Genomic DNA, 11,522 nt, shown 5'->3' with positions numbered 1-11,522 from the left:
AAAAGAGATCGCTTTCCTGTGTTACCAATACCAGTCCTATGGAAACGACGACGACTGACAAACTGCCTCGAAAAAGATCTGAGATGAACCAACCAGATTTTTTAACATGTATTCTGTTAAGAGGATAGAAAAGTTAATCCTTTGCACTGATGGTTCAATATACCAAGAAAGTTGAGGGAAAACGATGGAGTAGACAATTGAAAGAAAGCAGAAGGATATGCCATATGAAAGCTCGTCTGGTATCAATCTGGACATGACTACCAGCTGAGACACATTCACTCCAACGGTGTAACAGACAACCAACTAGTTATCAACACTTTTTGAGCGTTATGACTGGAGAACATTTTGACGCACATCCTATATTACAGTAAATAACAAACGCTTTAAGTGATTATGACAATTTCTATGCTCCAAGAAGTTAAATTTAAAAAATTGTAAATGAGGTTGATTTTTTCAGAAATTTGTATAAGGTTCTAAAGACAGTTTCGCAGTCACTAAATGTAAAATTAAGCCTGTTATTCAAGTTGCACTCTACCCTTCAATTCTAGACCTTAAGAGGTCCACAGGCAAATATCTGGTCCACAACAAGATGTACCTTGCAGGTTTTACAAGTCGGTGGACACAGTTCCTTTGGAAGATAGGTATGCTTTCTCCTGTAGGCACCATTAACACGTCAACAGGGATTTCCCCCTTCAGCTTCTCAATGTTGACAGTCGTAAACATCGGATAAATACAAAATTTTAAATAAATTGACGAATAATTAAAGGAGAAAAAAAGGAAAAATGATACAGGATTTCCATCAGAAAAAACCTAGGTCACCCAATAAAACTTGGGGAAGATAATGAGGTGGAAGTGATAGTTATGATCACATCAGATTTTTTTGATATATTATATTAGCATAGAAGAGGCACAATTATTCTAATTGCATTCAACGCGTCCCAATCTCTAAAAAAAAAACTAATAAATGAATAGACTTATCATACTCATTCTCACAGACTTCCATAGAAGGAATAATCTCAAAACACTTAATTTAAGTACTTTAATACACTTTGTTCCATAGCAATTTCCAAACTTTAAGAACGTTTTCGCAATGAATAGCTTAGAAAATGGTATGCATAAATAAGAAATATTACTGCATCCCACAACTGATCAACGAAATAATATGTAAATAAAAAAACATAACATGCACAGCATGATGAAAATTAAAATTTGGTTTGACTATCTTGAAAAAGTTAACCGTTCAGTGGTTCCACTTTTTCTGATGATATTAAAAATGGTTATTATTTCTTTCAATAAAAGGATTCGTTTGTCGTCAAATTCGTTTCAACAACAAACGATTGTAGAGCTGATGTAAGGCAACCATCTTTCTAGTGAGTCAACAAACGTAACTTCAATGGCCGTCCCCAACCCCATGGGGAACCTGTAACAATTTACACAGGTAGTTTCCTCTCTACAGCTACAAGTCTCTTGGGGCATGTAGGAAACCTTTCTCTAGATCGTCCAGTTAACAGGAAAAGAGAAAAAGCATCTCTCCTTCTGGAGCAAATGTAATGTATGTGGCAAAGGCCAGAAGAAAAAATATTTAACAAAACCAACGAGAAATAATTAACTCATGTACAATATTAACATTCTATTAATTAAGCTATTTTACATTAACTTATCATGCTAGTTTCTCCCTCTCCCTCTTGTATATGTATTTATAAAATATCTCCTTAAGCTGGTACATAACTACCCACTTACATAAAAATATTCTTCAAATGATAAATTAACAATAAATATGTCTCTTCAATAAATATAATCAATGAATTATATACACCACATAATTGAATTTTATGTTTCATATGAACCAATTATTGATTCTGGAAAGATTATTATAGTAGTTGAGTAGAAATGACTTCACTGCCTATCTGCTTATTATAACAAACCCTGTCGCCACCTTCTGAGATAAGTCCTTTGAAGCATTTATTACTAAGGCCAATGGACAATAGTACTAATAACTTTATACAGTACTAAGAAACAGCATTAATAATTTTTATTAAAGGAGAGCCATTTCAAATGAAAAATTATCATGATAAACTTGATTAAGCATTACAGTTAATTTAATTTATTTTTTACAGCATACGAGAATAAAATAATATTAACTACTAGGAGTGGCGGTACCAGGATTTTTTTCAGAGGGGGGCGTAATGACATGTTTTAGTAGTCAATCATTTAAGTTTCAGTAGTTAATCATATAAACATTTTGAATAAAAAAAAAAAAACAAGGTACGAGATAGCAAAACAAGAAATAAAAAATAACAAGTATTTGTCTAGTAGTTGGTATTTTCTGTTTTGTTTTTTTTACCTCTCAACCTCAATATCTCTTATTAAAAGTAAAATAGATTCCCAAAGCTGACGATATCGATGGAAAGCTGATGAAATGAACCAACTTTCAGGGTATCCCAAAGACCGTAATATCATAGAATTCATAGCGTGAGATTCTGGTGTTTTCGTAAGGGGGAGGTAACCAGAAGCTGACAGTTTTGAGGGGTTATAGAATCAGGGTATCTAAGGTATAGCAATGTAGTTTTGGATGATTTGGAAAAAATAGTCAATCCTGGATAAGTGCTAATCAAAAATCACAGCATAGTTTCTTATTGAGATATGGAACTGAATGGGTCGGCGATTGAGGTAGAGTAGAGGATAAGAAAAGAAGACAATTGGAACCGAAGAGGAGGCCATTAATTTTTTACTTTAATATCCAACTTATCTCAAAGTTGTGAGTCAAATCGGACAAGCCGTTTTCGAAATATATCTGTATCCAGAAAAATACGTCCTCGAACTAGCGAAACTAGAGAGAGTACGGAATAGGATACAATTGATATGAGAACAACTTGCACGATTCCTGTAAATTTTATGAAATCGGATTAACTGTTTGAAGCCAAAAATAACTTCGATTACCAACCGACAGAAAGAAATGAAACCAAATTTGATTCTTGATGTCTAAAATGTAAAATACAAGTGAAAATATTGGATTCTGGTCGGACATACTTTTTTTTAATTTCCTGTCTGACTACTATAAATGTGAACAATATAAAGGTATGATGAAAAATAATTTTTATATAATTTCATTATCAAGTTCTACAAAAACCCATCAATGACTATTCTTATTGACATAAATGGTTCAGTTAATTCCTGTTGATATTAATTATCGATAAGAATCATGCAGAAAATAAAAATCTTTTTATTGAAAATGTTTTTGCAAACAAATCATAACAGCCACCTGTGAGCCATAGATAATGAATCTGAGGAGTATTATATTAAAAGTTAATACATCTCCTTCTCATAAGTTCAAGTTTTTAGGAAAAATTCTACAGTTTAAATTTTAAACAGGCTTTATATGTCAACATTTTTTAGTATAACTTATTTATATAAGATACTAACTTTTCAATAATAAATTTTAAAATATGGAGAAAGGGCTTTCAATTGAAAATACCTCAATTCATGTATATTATGTAACTAAATGATTCTCAAATTTTTTGGAACAAAATATTCATCTTTAAAAGTGTAAACTAAAAATTCTGAATCTTTGAAGAGTAAAATAAACCATTCTAAAAAAAAAACTAATATTTTACTACAGGTCGTTTAGTGTAAAAAAAAAAAAATGCCATGAATTTGATGACAATGGTAATCTAAAACATATTGGCCTGCTATTTTTAAATTCCAGCAGACTTGTGTGAATGAAATAACAGTGAAAGTGGTGACTAACAACACATTTCGAACTTCAGAGCTGATATTAATATACATTTATGAGCCCTGAAAATCATTAAAATTTCTGTTTGTATTTTTAGGTTTAGTTTGTCCACAAAAATCTTTTCTTTTTTTTTTTTTTCTGGGATGTACTTGAAATATTCTACAGGCGGTCCAATGATAAAAAATTAATTAAAATGATTTTTGTTAGCTATCAATCAAGAATGAATATATTACAAAACCTTTTTTCAAGAGAGGCTGTATGAAAATAAAGTTAAAAAGAATTCAAATGTAAAAATATTGCTCTAAAACAGGGATAGCAAAGTGTTTACATCAAGTAAAACATAGAATCATCCATAAGTCACAGGATTAATTAGTACAGTTTATATAAATATTTGTTTGTCTTCTTATTTCTCTCAGGTTTAATAATGTAAATATTTTACTTTACAATAAATAAATAAGAATAATGTTTTAACAATAAAGTTAAAAACATAATACAATAATTTCAAATACTTACAAATTAATTACTTGTCAGGAAGATGCAGTACATTCATTATAATGAACAATAATGGTGCTTCATATACCTAATTATAAATATTTCATTATCTTTACTACCATTAACAGCATATTAATTACTTAAAGTATGTTTTTTATATCTTCCATAAGCAATTATCTAAATTATTGACCATCTGTGAATTAGAAAGAGGTATAGTCAGGGATGTGGTCAGGAAGAATATAAGTTTTCAACAATTTATGAATTGCTAACGTTTCAACCCACAATGCAGGTCTTCGGCTGAAATAAAAAGTATACAAAGTATATTAGGCCTATTCCCACAAACACTTCTGACTGTCCGGGACTGTACATAGCATGCGTAGTACATGTTTTTCCCTCCCAAATCCTGTACAGCGCATGCTCCGTAAAGTTCTGGATAGTCAGAAACAGTTGTTGGAATAGACCTATTATTACATTAGGTTAACCTAATTCGTATCTTTTTATATCAGCCCTGCTGAATACCTGTATTGTGGTTCGAAACCTTGTCAAATAATAAATAGTTAATTACTACTATTCTACTTCTGAAGCCTTGCTCTGTCCATCTCATTTTAACTTTCCGTATTCTCTCTATATTAAAAGAATTTCATCTATTAAAAAAAGAGATTAATAAACAGCTAAAGTTTTGAAGATAGAATATTCACCTATTCCACAAATATACTTTTGTAATGAGAATATAAACCATAAGCAGATAATTTTATATTATCAATCGGAATTAAAAGTTCAATATTAATTAGGTGAATGTAGTTATAATCTGAAGACAAGTAACATCTCATAATTAGATAATCGAGAATTTGGTAGAGTCATTGAACTTTGTAAGGGAAACGGAAAAGCAACTTTAAAAATAAGCTTTTATATAACATACCTAGCTCCACAGAACACAAATTATTGAGAAATAGAAATACCTTATTAGTCATTAACTGTTTAGAGGCCATGTTGTCTAAGATTAAATCTAATTTAGCTCTCTAAGGGATACTAAACCTAACCCAGTTTACAAAAATTAAAAACAAATTGATTTAAGCCGGAGTTCAAACCTAGGTTAAAAGCTAGTTTTGGATATAACTACTTTACCCTATAACCTGCTTATAACCAATGATGGCCTGGTTATGGTTGACTAAACCATGAATTTATAAATCTATGAAAAGCATATTATCAAGTTGGTTAATGATAAATTAATACATTTAATCAAAAAACATTTATAAATAACTTTGTAGCTGAAAATCAAAATGATAATAGGTACTTCAAAAGGCATGAATCTACATCATAAAGGAAAGTTAAAACCACTAATAAATAAAATTATACATAATTCAATAGCATAAACTGATGATAAATTAGGCAATAAGCAATAAAAGAATTTCTTACATTTCTTATGTGTTCAATGACAATTTTGACTGTTTTTGTTGAGCAAAGAGCATATCTCGAGTATAAAACACTTTCTAAGTGGTAAAAATTAAATAAGCACAACTACCATAAGGATTTAAAAAATAAATAAAATATGTGATTCACATTATCAAAATCCTAATAATCTTTAGACTTGATAACAAAAAGTCTACTAAGTTGTTCATAGTAGGAAAATCCTTTAAAAAAATGGCCAAGAACTGAAGAAACTAATAAGTAAATCTAGTGATTAACAAGAAAAAGTTGCCAAGTTCTTCTAAAATAACAGTTAATACTTAATTTTCTAGCCATCATTCATTGTATTAAGGGGTTAAAAGAATATACACCTTAAACAGTTTTAAAAAAAAGAGATATTACAATGTTTCAATTTCATGACAAAAGTTTTATAAATGTTTCAAATAATGTTTAAATTAGACACCCTTTGATTTTTCATTAAAAAACATTCATTTAACACAATTTAATCATAGGATTCAGGATGATTCCTGTAATATAAGGATTACAAACCATGATCAATTTGTAGAGGTTGAAATCAAACAAAAGTCGCTATAACACAATAGGAAACATAATAATAACTATAAAAGATAACCATATAATTTAGAATTTAGTGATAAAGTAATTATTACAGTAAAGTTTGAAATACAAGAGCCAAAGAAAATCCAGAGATAGTATAGAAAATCTAGAAGATGCAAAAAAATACACAACCAGAAAGATGATCAATATATTCACTTTAAATTCTGACAAAATCACTTAATAAAACACTGTAAGATCTAATTTTAATTAAAGACAAAACATTGAGGGAAGAAAAGTACCAATGAGAATAATAACAAGCAGCCTTTTGTAACCTCCCTCGTTTCTTACAGTAACCATGCAAAACAAAATCATAATTGTCAAGAATGAATAGGTATATTAAAATTATACTTCGAATCCAAATTGATAATTTTTACTATTTTTGATAAAACTTGATTAACACAATATACAAAATTTTACAAAAGAAAAACCGACTTCTATTATAAAATTGTGTGGGAAACAATTTCCAAACATTAACTGGCATTATTAATTAAAATATTCGGTAACAACTTTTTTCAATGAAAATTAGTTTTTCTTAAAAATATTAATTGTTTAATATTTCAATGTATAAGTACAGCGATATTTAAGTAAATAAGTATCAAAAAGATATAGTGATATATCCAAAAAGATACAATGAATTATATCTAATACAGTATACTGTTAACTTAGTACTACGCATTAGTTTAGACATGATCCGCAACAATTACATATGAAAACATAACATCAGGTAAAGTCTAAATTTGTTTCACTTAAAACCACACACCTTTGTTTTTGTTTTTCTTTCTTCAATATATTTTGGCCATCCAAAGCAAGAGAAAAAACTTGAGAGCTGAAATTAAAAATTGTATTTTAAAGACGAACTTAACAAGTAAATAGTGGGGTAGAACTTCATCGGTCAATTAAACCAAGGGATTACATTCCTTCTGAGCTTTATGTTATTTTACATTTGATAACAGTTCTAGATAAAAAGAAAATGAGAAATACGTAACAATAACTAATCTCTAAAACTTGGATTCCAGGAATAACATCAATGTAATTTCGTTTCAATTAATGTTTTGGCATTACAGTTTCGGCAAATGATGACTTGATTTCATTCATATATTTCAATATTAAATTAACAAACATTTTAGTCTTCTTTTAGATTCTTAAACAAAAATAATTTATGTTTTTTTTTTTATTATTATTTCAAACTGTTGTTCCAGAGAGGTATTTCAATAATCATACAATGCAAGTATAATCAAGTATTATTTGAATATACAATTAAGTACTATTGTATTATATTTAAGTTTTTAGAATAAACCGGTATATTAAAAAAATAGTAAGATTAACATAATTGTTGTGGAATATTTTTAATATTAGATTAATTGATTTTAATCTTTTTTTTTTAAGGAACTTATTTGAGTAGGAAGGTTATGAAGCTTTTCTTACGTAGTTTCAATATTTGGGGTAGTTCGTGTTTTAATTACATATTTATGACATTGTCTTCCAATTATGAGTGGCTGATAAGTTTAGTACTTTTTGTTTTCAGTGATAGTAACTTCGTGTGAAATTATTTACCGAAACCTCGCAGTGGTAATCATCAATTTCTTTGAAAATACGAAATAATTGTAGTAACGATGCCGATCTCAACAAATTTGCCTCTAAAAGAAAATTCTCTTTTCAAAAGGGCCATGAAGTGTTACGAAAATAAACAATATAAAAATGGAGTTAAATTCATTAATCAGATTTTGGCAAACCCAAAATACGCCGAACATGGAGAGACATTGGCAGTAAAAGGGCTTTTACTTTATTGCTTAGGCAAAAGATACGATGCATATGAGTATGTAAAGAAAGGATTAAAAATGGAATTGAAATCATATTTGTGCTGGCATACTTACGGTATATTGCATAGGTCTGACAAGAATTACGAAGAGGCAATTAAGTGTTTTCGTAATGCACTCAGATGGGAAAGCAGTAATGCGCAGATTCTCCAAGATCTTTCCGTACTGCAGGTACAAATTAGAGATTTAGAAGGATACCTGGATACCCGAGCGAAACTTTTTCAGATAGCTCCTACTCAACGTGCGGCTTGGGCTGGTTTTGCCATCGCTAACCACTTGAATGGAGACTTTGAAACCTGTCTCAAAATTTTGGAAACTTTTAGGAAAAATCTCACCTCAAGTTACTCGAGCTATTCACCGAACGAATTCAGTGAACTTTTACTTTATGAAAACTTGGTAATTGAAGAATCTGGTGATCTTACGGGAGCATTGAAACATCTAACTGAATATCAGACCTATATTCGTGATAAAGTCGCTGTTCTTGAAAACTTTTCGCGACTTCATCTCTTTCTCAAAAACTACAAGGATGCTGAAGGTTTTATTAACCAACTTTTGGCCAGAAATCCGGAAAGAATGGCTTATTATTTTTGGTTGTTTGATTCTCTGGAACTGCAAACAGATGAGGACAAGTATAAAGCTCTCAATAGTTTATTAAAAACATTACCTAGAGCTAGATTACCTAGAAGAATGATTCTTGATTATATCCATGGTGATCAGTTTTCTGAGGAGGTTGGTAGCTATTTACAAAAGGAATTTAGAAGAGGTGTCCCACCTTTGTTTGTTGATATTAGGCCGTTGTACCATGATGAAAAAAAAGCAGGAATCATAGAAGATCTAGTTCTTGATTACAAAGAGTGTTTGTTAAGTAATGGATTTCTTGTGGAAGGTAACCTACAACCAGAACCTCCTACAACTTTATTATGGATTTATTACTTCCTAGCACAGCATTATTGTTATTTTAAGAATTATGATGATGCACTGAGGTATATTGATCTTGCTATTAGTCATACTCCAACCCTTCCAGATTTATACATGACTAAAGGTAAAATTTACAAGAATGCAGGAAATCATGAATTAGCCTCAGATTGGTTGATGGAGGCACGGGCATTAGACTCTTCAGATAGATTTATCAATTCTAAGTGTGCATACTATCATTTCAAAGCTAACAGAATAAAGATTGCTGAAGAAGTTACTTCTTTCTTCACTGTTGATAGTGCCAATGTTACGGAAAGTCTCTCTGAGATGCAGTGCATTTGGTATTTGTTGGAATGTGCATTAGCTTATGAAAGACTTGGAATGTATGGAGAAGCGCTAAAGAAATGCCATGAGATTGACAGACATTTTGATCAGTTTTATCAAGATCAATTTGATTTTCATTCTTACTGTTTGCGGGGAATGACATTAAGACCATACATATATCTATTGCGGTTCGAAGAAGAAATAAAAGATCATGGGTTCTACAAACAAACAGCACAGTGCGCTATTAGAATATACCTTAGATTACATGATTCTCCAAAAAAGATAGATATGTCTGAATCTACTGACGAAGCTACTGCTTTAACATCCAGTGAGCTCAGAAAATTAAAGAATAAAGAAAGAAAAGCTAAGAAGAAAGCTGAGCTGGCAAAAGGAGGGGATGAGAAACAAGATATGAAAAGCAAGCCGAAATTCGATGAGAAAATCATTTGTGAATCATATGGTGATTGTATTAATCCTGATTTCCTCCAGAATACACCTATACCTTTAGAAGAGGCATTCAGATTTCTTTTACCTTTAAAAACGTTTTCTGCTCAGGATATCACTACTCATCTTGCAGCTTTTGAAATATACTATAGAAAAGGGAAATTACTTCTGATGTTGCAAGCCATTAAACGCGGCTGTTCAATCACTCAGAACCATCCTTTACTCCATGAAATGATTGTGAGATTCACATTATTAGTTTACAAACTTAAAGCTGATGGTACACTAACATTCCCATTGAGTGAAGTTGTTGATAAGCAAATGGAACCCATTTGGAAGGGAAGGACACTCCTAGAAATTAATGATGATTTTATCAAACTCAATAAATCTAGTTTACCTGGATTGGCGCAAGCTGCAAGATGTTTATATCTTATTGATTGTACTAAGCAGTCTGAAGCATTGGAGTTGTGTACTCGCCTTGATGAATCTATTCAGGATGTTACCGTTGAAGAATGCTCTAGAGTTGCCAATTATATGAAATATGGGCTTCTTGGACATTGTAGAAGTGAGGAAATTGATAATTATTTGGAAAAATGTCATAAAAAGTTTCCATTGGCTAGTGTATTTATGCCTCCTGAACAATCAGAAACAAATCTTTTTTAAGTAAGAATGTTTTAAATTAATTGAATGCTATTGAGAATTGGTTATTTGTCTTAATCATTTTTTAATTTATTAATAATGATTTACAGCCTCATTTCGTAATCATTTTTAACTTTGTGACTTGAAGTGATGTAAATTTAATGTTTAACGTTGTCGAGTTAAAATCTTTTAATTGAAATTTCAGTCTTGTTCTAATTTGTGTTTTTGTATAATAACATATATTTGAATTAATTATGTGTTATTATAATTTTTGGTGCTGTATTTCATGTAAAAATTGTTATAAAATATGTCATTATGATGATGTCTTTTGTCTACTTTTTGACTGATAAATTAGAAATTACATTTTATCTACTTTCTACAATTTTATAAAAAATATAATGCTTGTTAAAATATTTTTGTTTGTTAATTTCCAAATACCTTTTTTATTTACCTATTTAGTTAGGTAATAAATAAAAGCTAATTAGGTTTGTACTGAAGAAAACTATGCATGTACAAAATCCTAGATAAATATCTTCAAGGGGAGCCCATCGAACACCTTAGAACCTGTCTGCACCTCCCCCTAGAAAGATTTTGAATAGCACATTCTTAAAAGTAAAAGATAAAACTTATTATTTTTTCTCCAGTCTGATGGTACCATTTATGGGCGAAAAAACTATTCATTACATAATTGAGCTTTTCTCTTAGAAAAAAAATCAAATCAATCCAAACTTACTCTAATTAATAAAATTCATATTTCTGCCTTAAGTGAGCTTATATTGGACAGTATACGTATAGTAACAATTTTCTGAATATATTATAATAAATATTCAATCATGGATAGATTATTTATTATAAATATTTAAAGATTCCATTTTTTAAAATGATATACCTAATAAAAGGTGGAATTTACAAATATAGTATTTATATTCTCCTGAATTATTAGTACATTGTAAGAATCATTGTAAAATTTAACTGTTTGTACACTATACTGTAACTGCATAACTGTAAGTATATTATTTCACACATAATAAATTAAGCGTAATATCATTGAATTAACTCTACAAAACATTTAATTACTCAAAATATTAAAGGATGGGGTAATATAATTTGTAAGGCAATCCAATATAGTTTTATTTTAT

The 11,522-nt window shown here is 30.0% G+C and overlaps 1 pseudogene; it reads left to right on the top strand.

Annotated features, from left to right (window-relative positions):
• The first annotated feature begins 6,850 nt into the window (after positions 1 to 6,850).
• On the top strand, positions 6,851 to 10,611 carry LOC106683303 (N-alpha-acetyltransferase 16, NatA auxiliary subunit pseudogene; annotated as a pseudogene).
• Positions 10,612 to 11,522: the final 911 nt, after the last annotated feature.

The sequence above is a fragment of the Halyomorpha halys genome, unplaced genomic scaffold, assembly GCF_000696795.3.
Source record: "Halyomorpha halys isolate HHAL.00 unplaced genomic scaffold, Hhal_1.1 Scaffold476.1, whole genome shotgun sequence".
Classification (NCBI taxonomy): Eukaryota; Metazoa; Arthropoda; class Insecta; order Hemiptera; family Pentatomidae; genus Halyomorpha; species Halyomorpha halys.
The sequence above is the reverse complement of the archived record's forward strand: the minus strand, read 5'-3'. Positions and strand labels throughout refer to the sequence as shown.